Source organism: Aythya fuligula, chromosome Z (genome assembly GCF_009819795.1).
Source record: "Aythya fuligula isolate bAytFul2 chromosome Z, bAytFul2.pri, whole genome shotgun sequence".
NCBI classification, from domain to species: domain Eukaryota; kingdom Metazoa; phylum Chordata; class Aves; order Anseriformes; family Anatidae; genus Aythya; species Aythya fuligula.
The window spans coordinates 15,006,671-15,020,772 of record NC_045593.1 but is presented as its reverse complement, the minus strand read 5'-3'; the positions used below and the strand labels follow the sequence as shown (position 1 = coordinate 15,020,772).

General features: G+C 41.9%; 1 protein-coding gene across 1 annotated transcript in view; it reads left to right on the top strand.

The window, feature by feature from the left end:
* Positions 1-14,102, top strand: part of PLCXD3 (phosphatidylinositol specific phospholipase C X domain containing 3) — an 87,784-nt gene that overhangs the window by 55,254 nt on the left and 18,428 nt on the right. The gene's annotated exons all lie outside the window — the stretch shown is intronic.

The following is a 14,102-nucleotide window of genomic DNA, read 5'->3' as shown; positions in this document are numbered from 1 at the left end:
CATCTACTCCCTCTGCCTGACCACTTCAGGGCTAACCAAAAGTTAAAGCATTTTACTGAGGACATTATCCAAATGCCTCTTGAACACTGAGAAGAACTTGAGGGTAATGACCACTTCCCTGGGAAGCCTTTTCCAATGTCTGACCACCTTCACAGTAAAGAACTTTCTCCTCATGTCCAGTCTGAACCTCCCCTGGTGCTGCTTTGTGCTATTTCCCTCTGTCCTGTGATCAGTTCCCAGGCAGCAGAGACCGGCACCTCCCTCTGTGCTTCTCCTCCTTAGGGAGCTGCAGAGAGCAATGAGGCCACCTCTGAGCTTCCTGTTCTCCAGACTGGACAACCCAAGTGTCCTCAGCCTCTCCTCACAGGACATGCCTTCCAGCCCTCACAGAATCACAGAATCACAGAATTTCTAGGTTGGAAGAGACCTCAAGATCATCGAGTCCAACCTCTGACCTAACGCTAGCAGTCCCCACTAAACCATTTCCCTAAGCTCTACATCTAAACGTCTTTTGAAGACTTCCAGGGATGGTGACTCCACCACTTCCCTGGGCAGCCTGTTCCAATGCCTCACAACCCTTTCAGTGAAGAAGTTCTTCCTAACATCTAACCTAAAACTCCCCTGGCTCAACTTAAGCCCATTCCCCCTCGTCCTGTCACCAGGCACGTGGGAGAACAGACCAACCCCCACCTCGCTACAGCCTCCCTTGAGGTACCTATAGAGAGCGATAAGGTCGCCCCTGAGCCTCCTCTTCTCCAGGCTGAACAAGCCCAGCTCCCTCAGCCGCTCCTCGTAGGACTTGTTCTCCAGGCCCCTCACCAGCTTCGTCGCCCTTCTCTGTACCCGCTCAAGCACCTCGATGTCCTTGTTGTAGCGAGGGGCCCAAAACTGAACACAGTACTCGAGGTGCGGCCTCACCAGAGCTGAGTACAGGGGGACAATCACCTCCCTAGCCCTGCTGGTCACACTATTCCTGATACAAGCCAGGATGCCGTTGGCCTTCTTGGCCACCTGAGCACACTGCTGGCTCATATTCAGCCGAATCCACCCAGCGCGTCACTTTGTCATAGAAGGAGATCAGGTTCGTCAAGCAGGACCTGCCTTTCATAAACCCATGCTGACTGGGCCTGATCGCCTGCTTGCCCTGCAAGTGCTGCGTGATGACTCTCAGGAGGATCTGCTCCATGAGCTTCCCTGGTACTGAGGTCAAACTGACAGGCCTGTAGTTTCCTGGGTCAGTCCTCCGGCCCTTCTTGTAGATGGGTGTCACATTTGCTAGCCGCCAGTCAACTGGGACCTCCCCAGATAGCCAGGACTGCTGATAAATGATGGACAGTGGCTTGGCCAGCTCCTCTGCCAGTTCTCTCAGTACCCTTGGGTGGATCCCATCCGGCCCCATCGACTTGTGCACATCTAAGTGCCGTAGCAGGTCACCAACCAGTTCTTCATGGATAGTGAGGGCCCTGTTACTAGCTTTGTTTCCCTCCTCTGGAGGGCATGCCTTCAAGTATCTTAACGCCATTTTTATATTGTGGAGCTCAGAACTGAATACAATATTTAAGTTTAGGCTGCACTGAGTTTATTTAAGTCTGTTTTATGCACCAGGCCTCGGGTACTGAGTAAATCATTTTTCTTTCATTTTGGCTTGTCAGCAAAGTCTTGACAGTGCAGAATTTTGCATCCTTTACTATCCTTATACACCTTAAAGATGCATAACTTCTTTCTGCATATGATCATATGCTATATCAGCTGTCAAGACACCATTAGGGTGCATTTGCCTTCTAACAGCCCTTTGATTATCATACAGAATTTTTTGAGGAAAGAAACTCTGGAGACCACTGTAGAGGTTGTGTATTTGGAATGCTGTGTTGGCAGGCCATTGGTTGTTACATTGCAAAACGTCTGTGCAAGACTTGCATTATTTATACTGTTCTGACTTTGATAAATCACAGCCAATTTTCAGCTTAAAGGCATATATGTGCGACTATGTTCTTGACAACTTGCTAGGAAACCTGAAATTTAATGCCAAAGCACAAGAGCTTCTTTTTTTCCCTTAACAAAAGAAAAAAAAAAAAAAAAAAAAAAAGATACAGAAAGGAAAAATATATAATGGGGATGAATGGCCTGTTAATGTTCTGCTATCTGGCTGGATGTGCCTGTACCAGGAACGTCTACTGGGAGCATGGTCCTCTTTTCTGTGATGAGTGGCGCAGTGTCTATGACACTATGAAGACACCCTGAGAAGAAAACATGCCTCACTTTTGAGAAGGATTGAACTGTTTTCATGGCAGCTTTCCCAAGTGACTGTTAACTAGGAAAACAGGGACACATGTTACCTGAAAAGACAAAGTGGTGACACAAATGGTTTTATAGGCAGTTGAATATGATTCACAAATGCTTGTGTGACTGTATTTGCAGGTGTTTGTATATCCTTCATGAATGCTTTTATAGACTCCTTTGGGTTGTGTGTTTCTCTAACTGGTGAATCTGAAGAGCACTTCTTACAACTGAAATCCCACTTTGCCAGTGGGTTTTACTGTTAAACACTCACCTCATTGTTCAGGAATTTCTTTTCTCTGATAAACATCTTTCCGAGTGTTCTTTAGAACATGAAGTAGCACAACTGAGAAACGACCAGGTTCATCTTAAAACTTGATACATTAATAGAATAGCCAGCTAAAAACCTTTCTTTCCCCTCTGGCTCATAAAGTGTTTCCTTGAAGCTGTTTGAAAAAATAAAAGGTTCAAATGGTTTCTGGATATGTTTGTCTAAGCTCTGAATGATTTGTGTTTGAACTCTTGGTATGCTCTTGTCCACAGCGCATTTTGAGATTACAACTAAACCATTTGAAATGTTAGTAAGTAATTGGGCAGAAATACCTGGCAGTGTTGTTTTTTCCAAATTGCAACTGAGATTTTCACTTGAGCCGTAAGTGTGTAATCGTATCTACTTCATGGATACTTTTTTTCTTCTTTGCATAGCTCTTTTAACCATCACAAAAGAAACAGAGTTTGAAAATCATTTCCAGAGCTGGTATGGAAATTGAAATCCTAGTAGTTATTAAAAAAAAAAAAAGCATACGATGCATGAAGGCACAGGCTTGAAATATGTGTTAAACTACACAGAAACAGAGCTTGTGTATTGAGTTAACTTCTTTGAAAGTAAACATCAAGTATACTCAAAACTGCTCCTTAATGTGATGATGATCCTGTTAAAAATAAATACATGAGCAATTAAAGGTGGAATGCAATTAGTGGAATTTACAGAATTCTCTCCAATCTGCATTAATATATCAGTAACTTAAAAGTATGTAATCCATACTAAAGGAGTCAGGGTGTATGTTCCAGCTGCACTGTGTTTGCTGCTTTGAACCATCTAATGATTATTTGTGGAAACATTATTCTGTCCTTTTCAGAATGAGTACACATGTCAGATCCCATTATTGTGGCCAGGTAGATCGCCCATGTGCTATCTGGCAGTCACTGCAAACATGTATAGATTTTTATGCTACTTTCTGCTTTTTAATAAATGCTGACAAAGAGCTTTGCAGCGTGTTGCTTTTGGACACAGTTTTGTAACTGTACCTGGAGAGGTTTTTTCCCACATTGAATTTTGGAGCATTGAATTTGCGATGTAAATATGGAATAAGGCTGAATTTTTCATATATATATATACATATGCATATATATATATATACATATGCATATATATATATATATATATATATAAAAATATATCTTTTTTTTTACCTAAATGAAATGCTATATTTTAAAAATGTTCCTTTTCAGCATTTTCAAATAAAACCTTTGTTTGCCTATTTTTCCCCCTCAACAGTGGTCACTGTCACTAACTTATCTACTTAATTCTGAGAACAGAACAAAGTTCAGATCCTTGTGGATACAATAAGACATATCAGATTTTCATCTCTGAAATTGTTTGTTACTGATGAGATTATTTAAGATTGCAAGAACAATGGTTTGAGAGGGAGGATGTGGTTTCTGTCAGCTGCAGCATCTGTCAGCCAAGGAAAACTGCACGCAGACACCGTGCAGCGAACCATGCTCCTTTCTGTTGCTTTGCAGCTCATGTCGCATGAAGGAACATGGTGGAATATTCCTCTGTAGCCAACAAACCGGTCAGGTTGGCAGCTCTTCGGTGTGGCTACTTGTGGTGTAGGCCCACCTGCTCTAACTGCAGTGTTGCAGTCTCCTGAGGTGGTGTTGCTCATGCCTTTCCAGAACGTTCCTGACCCTGTTCCCTGCTGCACAGTGTTTGAGGTCCTGCATCTGGGCCAGGGCAATCTCAAGCACCAATACAGACTGGGCAGAGAATTAATTGAGGGCAGCCACGAGGAAAAGGACCTGGGGATGTTAGTTGATGAGAAGCTTGACATGAGCCAGCAATGTGCACTGGCAGCCCAGAAGGCCAACAGTGTCCTGGGCTGCATCGAAAGCACTGTGCTCAGCAGGGCGAGGAAGGGGATTGTGCCCCTCTGCTCTGATCTTGTGAAGCCCCACCTGGAGTCCTGCACCCTGCTCTGGTGCCCCCAACATAAGAAGGACATGGATGAATTAGAACGAGTCCAGAGGAGGGCCACAAGATTGACCAGAGGACTGGAGCACCTCTCCTACAAAGACAGGCCGAGGGAGCTGGGGTTGTTCAGCCTGGAGAACAGAAGGCTCCAGGGACACCTCACAGTGGCCTGCCAATACCTAAAGGGGCCTACAGGAAAGCTGGGGAGGGACTCTTTGTCAGGAAGTGTAGTGATAGGACAAGGGGGAATGGCTTTAAACTTAAAAAGGGTAGATTTAGATTAGATATTTGGAAGGAGGAAGTTATTTCCTATGAGGGTGTTGAGGCTCAGGTTTCCCAGAGAATCTGTGGATGCTCCATCCCTGGAAGTGCTTAAGACATTGAGCAACCTCATCTAGTAGGAGGTGTCCCTGCCCGTGGCAGGGGTGTTAGAATTAGATGGTTGTTAAACTCCCTTAATCCAAACCTTTTTGTGATTCTGTTTTTTTACTGACTACCTTTGCTCATAGGTGTGGCTGTTGTCATAACACTTGATACTCGGTGGGATAATAATTTGAAAGAAAGACAAATGAAAGAGTCATCAAGCTTTCTATCCTGCACCAATACAGGAGGAAAAGCTGTTTCTTGTGAGCTCTCCCCAGGACCACAGATCACCATTACAGAGCTTCATTACACAGCTTTTATCTTTGTTACTTGAATGAGGAGACTCACTTGCATGCACGTACGTTACGTTCTTGGATTTGATGAAAACTTGGAGGACTAACAATATGTTTTCAGGCTTAACATTCTGTCATGCACAGTTTACGTGCCAAGAAGTACTCTTTGATTAGCAAACAGTATGTACCAAATGAATTACATTCCCTTTGCTTATTGAATTAACTTCACAGTGAGGCAGCTGCCTTTAGTACATCTGAAAGACAGTTGTGAAACAACCTTTTGATGCGTGTAGAGCTGTTCCTTATATTAATGTAGTTTGTTTTCTGATTTGTAGTGAAATTACTAATTTTATCTCTGACTGGTAAATGACACTGGAGACGAGTATTATATTTTCTTTGTTGTCTCTGGTTGAGTGATACTGAAGAATAACAGATCTTGTTTAGAGAACGGAAGAATCTTGAGGTACTTTTAAAGCTTTTGAGGAAAGGAAGATAAACACAGCCTATTGTCCCCCTTGATTTCCAAATTAATCTGTAAGGATAATGTTCCCTACAACTCAAATGTGACTAAATCCTTGCCCACCATGCTAAAGCTTCCCCCTTAGCAACCAAAGTGAAATATATATATATATGTATGTATATATATATATATCCTACAAATGGGAATGTTTGGCAAAGAAGTAGGGGCAAAGTGTAGGCAGCATTAATAACAGGAGTTGTAAGTAGGGCACAGAAGCTGTCTGGAGAAAAGCCATCTCTGGGTGCAGTCATAAACTAAGCAGGGTCAGATTTAGCTAGCAAATAGGTAGATATTAAAAGAAAAGTAATCCCTGAAATTGCAAGAAGCAGGATTTGGGGGAAGCTACAGAGAGTGCATTCCTCCTCCAAGCCATATCTCATCCAGCTTAATTTTTGAGGGTTTCTGTGTTGCTGGGAGAGTGAGAGTTTGTTGTTTTGGATCCACACTTGGTACTGACTGTTGATGTTTTTAAATTATGTAGAAAAACAAATATTGGAAATGGCAACTGTATTTTGCTAATTGCGTGAGTGCACTTCCTCCTTGTAGTCTTGATGTCTGTCGATGTTATGGGCTGCCTGACAGCAGCAATTTCAAATGAGCTGTTTGGCTTTAGTTCTCAGCAACCCATGGCACAGAGGCTGTGTGAGCTCTTAAACTGCCAGGAGGCAAGAGCAGACCCAGTCCCTCACTAAGGTCTGTAGTGCTAGCATGCTAGGCCATCATTATGTCATTATTTTTGACTTTGGAGGCAACTCTTCCTCTTTTTTTTTTTTTTTTTTGCTTCACTTTCCAGAAGGCACAAACTATCATTACTATGGACTTTATCAGTTTGCTGTGCAGTGCAGCCAAATCCTTAGTGTTTCTATTCATCAAATTACTTTTCTAGCCCTTCCTCAGAAAAAGCAGTCTCTAGGTTTGCACACAGACCAGCATGATGAGACCTTGCTGTCAGCGGAAGCATCTTGCTGCCACATCAATGGTCCTCCACAGTAAAATCCATAATCGTCTGTGTGTATTTGTCTGGTTTTACTGACAGATGTTTTAGTGGCATTTCATCACTGGAGCATCTGTGTACGCAAGGATTTTAGTATAATGATCCCTTGGGAGGTGCTGGGTGGTTTTGTCTGATGGGTTTGTCTGGTCACGAACCTGGGACAGTATTAAAATACCACAAAATACAAGAGCATGGGATTTTTAATAACCTTATTACATACTAATGTAGATCTGAGTGCATATTAGTAGCCTCTGGGATTTATTCCAGAAAGGAAGGTGACATGGTGGTCACCAGCTTGACCACCCACATAATTGGTGGCTGGGCTTTGGGGGCTTGGAGGGTGTTTTTGTTTTTCCCCAGAGTCTTTGCCTTGATTTGGCTTGCTTGTAACTTGTTAGGCATCAGAACACCTGTTTGCAGTCCTGGTGTGTGCTGGGTGGCTGCTCATAAAGATATTTTATGTGATGCTATCATCACACTCTCCAAGTACAGTCTGACCCCGTGTATACAGAAAACAGCAAGTGTTTTTCAGCATGTAAAGTAAATGCTCATTCTCCCAGCACTGCTGCTGTGTGCTGTCACTAGTATCTACTTGTCTCAAAGACTTCATGCTTCAATCTGCACGGCAGCTCTAGTGAAATTGCAAATGGCTCATTAAGTCAGTTGGGTTTTCTTTGATCTTTCTGACATTACTCAGATAACTATGGAAATTCTACAACTAATAGATGCTAACAAGTACTGACCCTGGGGGAAAATGTGTTTGCTGGTACAGGGTCTGTCCCTGCTTGTCTGCTTTGTACCTCATTGTGAAGGGAACAGTTCCTTGACAGGTTGGTCCTTCTCTTTGTTTGTAGGGTACAAAATGAACACAGTGATTTACACAAACAAACCTTTCCAGGGTTACTCAAAAGGAGGCTTTCAAGCTGATAATGAAATTCTGTAATACAAAGACTCTTAATATGAACTAGAGTGAATAAAAGCTCAGTAGGTATAAAAACATTCATGTCTTTGTGTTGTATTAGCACTTGCATACTTCAAAGCACTGCCTTCAAGATTGTATAAGTAAGTAGAACAATGGGGGGATTGTGGTCACTTCTTAAGCAGAGCACTGGGCAGTTCTGGATGCATTCATGGTATTTTTGGAAGTTTGAGCAGTCCCTTGTATCTGCTATATGTTTCTGGAGTGGTAGGATGTGGAAGGCAAGTTGTCAAAAACTTTCCATCAGCTCTTAAAATCCTATTGCACCATTCAAGATGCATTAAGGCAATTCTCAGCAAGCTCCAAGGCCATAGAGGAGTGTTTTCAAGGATAATCTAGAGAGAATGCATCCACACACTCACTATAGAAGTCACTTGCCTATCTCCAGCTTCTGTTTCCAGACTTGGGTGGTAGGCTAAGGAACCTTCAGCTGTGGAAACCCCTGGGATCCATTATCTGTCCTACTTTTATGGTCTGTTGTGATAGGGAAGAAGGCAGGGATGGGAGCTAAATGGTCTGAAAGCATGTACTGTCAAGAGAGCAGAGACACTGATCTCTGGCAGTAACACTAGCGACAGAAGATACTGGCACTTACTATTAAAATGTCTGAACTGTCCTTGAGGTTAGTAGAGGAAGAATGAAGTGTTTGTCTCACCAGAAAACAGCCGTAAATGAGGAAGATGAGCCTCCCATCTGTGAAGTATACTGCCAGACTGGTCTAAGTTTTCTTGATGTTACTCCAAGCCTGAAATTAATTTTATTAAATGCTGACCCATGCTTGCAAACAGACAGCCTTCACAGACTGAATGAGTAATTAGACATGCAGGATATAGACAGAGATGTGGCTATGTGTGTTTTAGCTATATAGCCACATGTGCCACATATATAGCCATATGTGTTAGCACAAAACGTACAGGGAAGGCAATAAGAGATTGTGGCAATGTGGTAGTACATTGGTACAAATGAAGTGGCTGGAACAGGGGGAGTGGAAAAGGACTTGGCAAATAGGAAAGCCAGACAGACAGAAGGTCTTGGTGATATACCAAGATCCAGAACTTGCAGAGGCTAAGCTTGAAAATGTTCATCCTCTGTTTATCAGACCTTTTCTCTAAAACTTAGGCAAAACAACAATTTCTCTGCAACTCTAGGCAAAAGTTTCATTTTATTTTTGTGGCTAAGATACAAAGTTCATGTAATAGGAGATTATAAGAGTATGTCTATAGTTACAGTGACAAGGTTACACATACTGTCCCAGGCCGTACTGTTGCTTCAACAGAGCACAAGCTATTATAGTAAAATGTCTCAGAATTTATCTCAGATGCTAAGGAAAATAATAAAAGACATGTCTTTAAGACACTGAATGATCATGCAGTGGGATCTGACCTTTGGCAAGATTTGGATGTTGTAGCTGTTGATCTGAGAATTTTTGTAACTAAGCAACTGTCATCCGGAAGGTGTTAGATCATAAAATAGTATTAAGGCATGAAGAAGACTGACTGGTTCAAGTCAGAGCCATGGTGACATGCTGGCACTTTTGCATTGACATTTTTTGTTTTCTGAGTTGTAGCACAAAGGAGTATTTACCATCATTCTTTTCATAGTGGGATATTAAAACTTGCTTAGCTTTATCTTTCAAGTAGTGCCATAATGCTCTCAGTTGTATCAACAAGCACTTTTGTGTAGGAAATCAAGAACTGATCCAGATCTTGGGTGATATAGCTCCTTGATTTTGCTGCTGGCCAGTGATGGGGGACAGCCATGGACCTTTATTTCCTCCCTACTTGGATTTACAAACTCTGAAGTCAGAAACTGACTTCTCTCCCCCTTTACAGGGAAAGCAGTTGAAATTAGAGCTCCTAGACAATGCTGTAATACAAAAAAAAGTCATGCAGGTAGTAGTGTACTTCATCGTTCGAGTACCTGGGGAATGATCATTTTAGTCAGTGCATTTGGTGCCTTGTTTGCCAAGGTTTGAGCACTAGCAGGACTTTTTTTCAAGAGTTAATTCATTATGACTTGGCCCTATGTTGCTACTTGCCCGAGCTTCTTGGAAGGAACTGAGAACATGGCAACCTGACTCCCCACTGCCCTTCCCAGAGAGCATGGGGTGAGCATGGCCTGTGGTCACCATCAGCTTTTCAGGGGCACATTGTCCTTTGGCACATTAGCCCCTGTGCCTAGGGGCTGGCATCTGCCACCGCTCAGGACTGATTCCATGTCCTCCCAGAGGTGTTTCAGGCAGCCATAGGGTGCCCCTGCGGGTCATTAAGCTAAATGTGTGTTATGCCAGTGCAGTGCTGCTTCTTTGAAGAGTATGACTGCATGGCATGGCAAGTGTCTGTGCTTTGTTCAGCCCTTCTGCTGAACATCCTTCTGTGGTAGTGACAGGACAGGACTCACCTGGCAGGGATGGGCAAGGTCATCGCAAAGGCATCAGAAATGAAGTGCCCTGAGAGCCGCTCTCTCGCCCTTGTTTAATGCTGTGCTCAGTAAGTTCTTTTGAGCCTGCTGTTAATCTCGGATCAGAAAGCATTTGGTTGATAATGATCTCTTTCACCTTGTGGTGCTTACTGCTGGCTCCCTCTCTCCCTCACACAGTTTGTCATGCTATTCATGTCTGGCTGCAATAAAACAAAGATGAAAATGCAACTGGTTAGCTTCTTCTTTCTTGGTGGAAAGCTTTCTTCTTTGAGAGCTACAGTCTGAGGAGCATTTGTGGAAATAGGAAATCATATGATGAGCATCTGGGTGTTTTTCTTGTAAGCTATTTCTCATGAGATTTGCAGGTAGGTTGCTTCTTAGAAAAATATTTTCTATCTCAGGCAGGACTTTCCTTTATTTGGTGGTAACTCTGGAAATGCACTGTATGGACTGACCACAGGCTCACTTACAGTAACTCCCTCTCAGTAACCTCTGGGCTTGTCTCCTGCTTGCAGCCACCACCGGTCTTACAGCCAGGGTTGACCATCCCAGCTGTCTGCTCCTGCACTGAGCAGCTCTTCTCAGGGTACGCCTCTTCTGAGATGCAGACTCACAGCAGCTGGCAGGGAAATCATTGCTTTATTCATTTATCTGTTTTTGTTGTTGTCATTTGTTTGCATTTTTTGTTTGCTTTTTTTTTTTTTTTAAGTGAGTTGTGTGTGTTTTTCTCCAGGCCCATGCTTGTGAGCTCTTGTTGTGCCTTAAATAACATGTCCACTGATGCACAACAAGGTGCCAGCCCATGGGGACACATGGACAGAGGCTGTGCTGTCCAGAGCTGAGTCAGTGCTGGCTGGAGGGGTGCAGGGCCTGAGGCCAACCAGCAGCATCTGGCCTGGGAAGTATGTAGGAGGAAGGGGACTGCTTTTTGGTACATGTGCAGCTTGATGTGTATTTCACAAGAGGCACACAAGCCTCCGCAGCGGCTCTCACACTGGTTGTGTGACTGACGTGATGGATCTGTGTGGTCTTCTGCTGATGGAGCAGAGTGATCCAGCATGACTCATGTCCCGAAGGATGAGGGAATGCCCTCTTTGCTGTGGCATATCTCAGCTGAAATCTATCCTGGCTTCACCCCAGAAGGATTTTAGTTTATTGTTGATGCCTCCTCTGAAATCCCTTGCTACACTTTTTACAAGCTATATAATGCATTTTTTAGTTTACTTTTTCCCTGGTGGTCTGTGATGTGGCTTGTTTCATTTGTGGTATAGCAACCCTAGTTCATCAGTGTGGAGTATTTGTTAAATAAAATATGAGATCAATTCAGAAGTTACCAGTATTACTGGAAGCATGAGACTTCTCACAATGTCTGACTATTTATAGTGCAGATCAGAACCAGTAAGAACTCTCCAAATCATCATTTGCACTTGAAAAAAAAGCCCACAAAACTTAGTTTTTAAAGCTAAGCTGAGATCACTTCAGTGCTATATTAGTTAATATTTTATTTCCTTTTTTAAAGTTTTGGTCTACAGTTGTTAGATTTGTTAGTCGTGGCAGCAAGTACATGCTTATGTTAAATTGTTTTGACCCAGCGATTACAAAACCATTTGTTCCCATTGGTGCAGCATTTTGTTGAAAACTGCAGATATCTTAGTCTACGCTTTTTTTTCAAGACTGCATCTTTCAGTGTTTTTCTCCAGGGAGAAGTCTACTTTAGCAAAACAGTTTATGTCAAAACATTTCAACTTTGTACTTCTATTAATTCCATCTTGTCTTTAGGTTTATGTTACAGTGCTAATTGCAATATTTAATGCTGTTGCTGTATCCACAGCTTTCACTTTTGTATTCAGAAATAGATTTTGAACTTTATGTGATGGGAAAGGCCAACACTTTGCTTTCTAATTTGAAATAGAATCACATTTTGAAATGCTGGATTTTGTCACAGAGTAGAAGTTCTTGGTTTCAAGCCCGATCTATGAAATATCACACAGGATGTCTAGCACTGAAGTGCCTAGCCTTTACCATTCCCTGGATTATCGTTGTTGATCAAGTGACAGTCTACAGACAATAACATATTTTTTTTCTCATTCCTAATCTCCATTTTAATTTTGCTCACGGCTATTGGAAATTACAGTCTTACCCATTACGTATATGGTGGGTACAACTGGCCAAGCAAAATAGCAGTATTATTAACAACAATAATTCACCCAGTGTGCATGGAAATAGACACAGTAGAAGGACAGAGTTCTTCAGGGGGAGTCTGTCATCTGAGTAATGTTCTGTGTCATATTTCCAGGACCTTTATTTATTTATTTATTTATTTATTTATTTATTTCCAGGAAAAATAAGTCAGAACCTGTTTTTATTTTTTCTATAAGAAAGTTGAGTGAGATGGCCCAGCTGGCACTTTAAAATTTAAAATAATTTGAAACTGAGGTAGACAGCACGATGGTAGATGTAATCTAGAGTCAGTAATATGCAGTGTGGAAGAGTCTAGTGACGATGTCTTCGCTTTCTGAGAGAACTGAATTTTGGTGCCAATCATGTTATGTTGCCAGTGATTGCTTCATCACTGAGCCATTTCAAGACCGTTGTCTATAAGGTTGAATTATAAGAAAAGATGACTGTTAGCATTTTATTATAAAATCTGACAATAACAAATGGCAAAAAGCATGGCTCAAAGGTCAGCAAAAATACCTGCCAGACTGACGTAAGTGGATTTCATTCCTTCCAGTGGATTCCGCAGCACAGTGCAGTATATGAACTGTAGCACCACTGCATTAAAAATGGACCCTCTTGAGTTGGCTAAAATAACTGTACTAACAGTGGTTATCTTTATATTAAGTTCTGCTTCATTTATTCAGTGTGGAGCTTGGAAGTTAGATTTTTATCCTGTAGATAAAAAATATAATATGAAAATATTTTTTCATATTTTTTCAATATTGCATATTTTCATATCTAATATAAAATATGTAATACAAAAATGATATGAAAAATAAGACCTGAATGTATTAGCAAGATTTCTGTGCTGAACGATCTGTTTCTAGGTGTACACAGACTCTTAGGGATAGACCTCTGTGCAGCTGGATAAATTCCTACTCTGTAAGGCCAGAAACCTGGGAAGATAAGATACATGTAAAAGCCAAACTGCAGCCTGAGATCCCACTGTCTGAACTGTCAGGGTTCCTCCTGCAGTCTTCTTTGTGACCCCAGATAGTGTTGAGGTAGATATTTTTTAAAAGCTGTACGAACTGGATACAATCAAGCAAAGAGGAGAGTGGCATAACTGGAATGGCATAATTGCTAAATGCATAAGCATAGCCCATATTAAAACAGATCTATGAAAACAATGGCTTAGAGTGGAGAGCAGCAAATGTAAAATTTGCTTACGTTACAATGATAGGGGGATGGTCTGAGCTCCAACAGGCTTTCAGGAGAAGGTGAGACAGTCGACCTTAACTGGAAAGAAGTGATAATTGAAGTTACAGAGATTAAAGGAAAGTAGGGCAGATCTTGATGAGGTTTTGCCATAGGTGGATTGTGTCAAACTATATTGATTATTTTTTTTAACTAATGTTATGGAAATTTTACAGAAAAAGTAGATTACTGGATTTCAGTGATGTAGCTGGTAAGGGTTATTTGATTGATATAGGATATTATCAACCAAAATAGAATTTAGGCATCAGAAATGGAATTTAAACTGATTGGAAGTACCAGACTGAAGAGGAAGTAATGGTAGCATTCCTTAAAGAGAATGGTAGTCTTTAACGTTTCCATGAAGGACCCTTGGTTCACCCAAAGGAGAGTGCTATTGCAGTTTGCTGTTAACACAAAGAAAGAGGCCAGTATCATACTAGAGGCAGCCTGAGGAGTAACATACAGGAAGAACTGGATCACCTTAAGACCTGCAGAATTTAGAAACAAGCTGGAATTCAGTGGTACAAAATGCAGGGTGATGGCAATGGGAACATGCTCTGGTGAGGTGGGATCTCATCAGC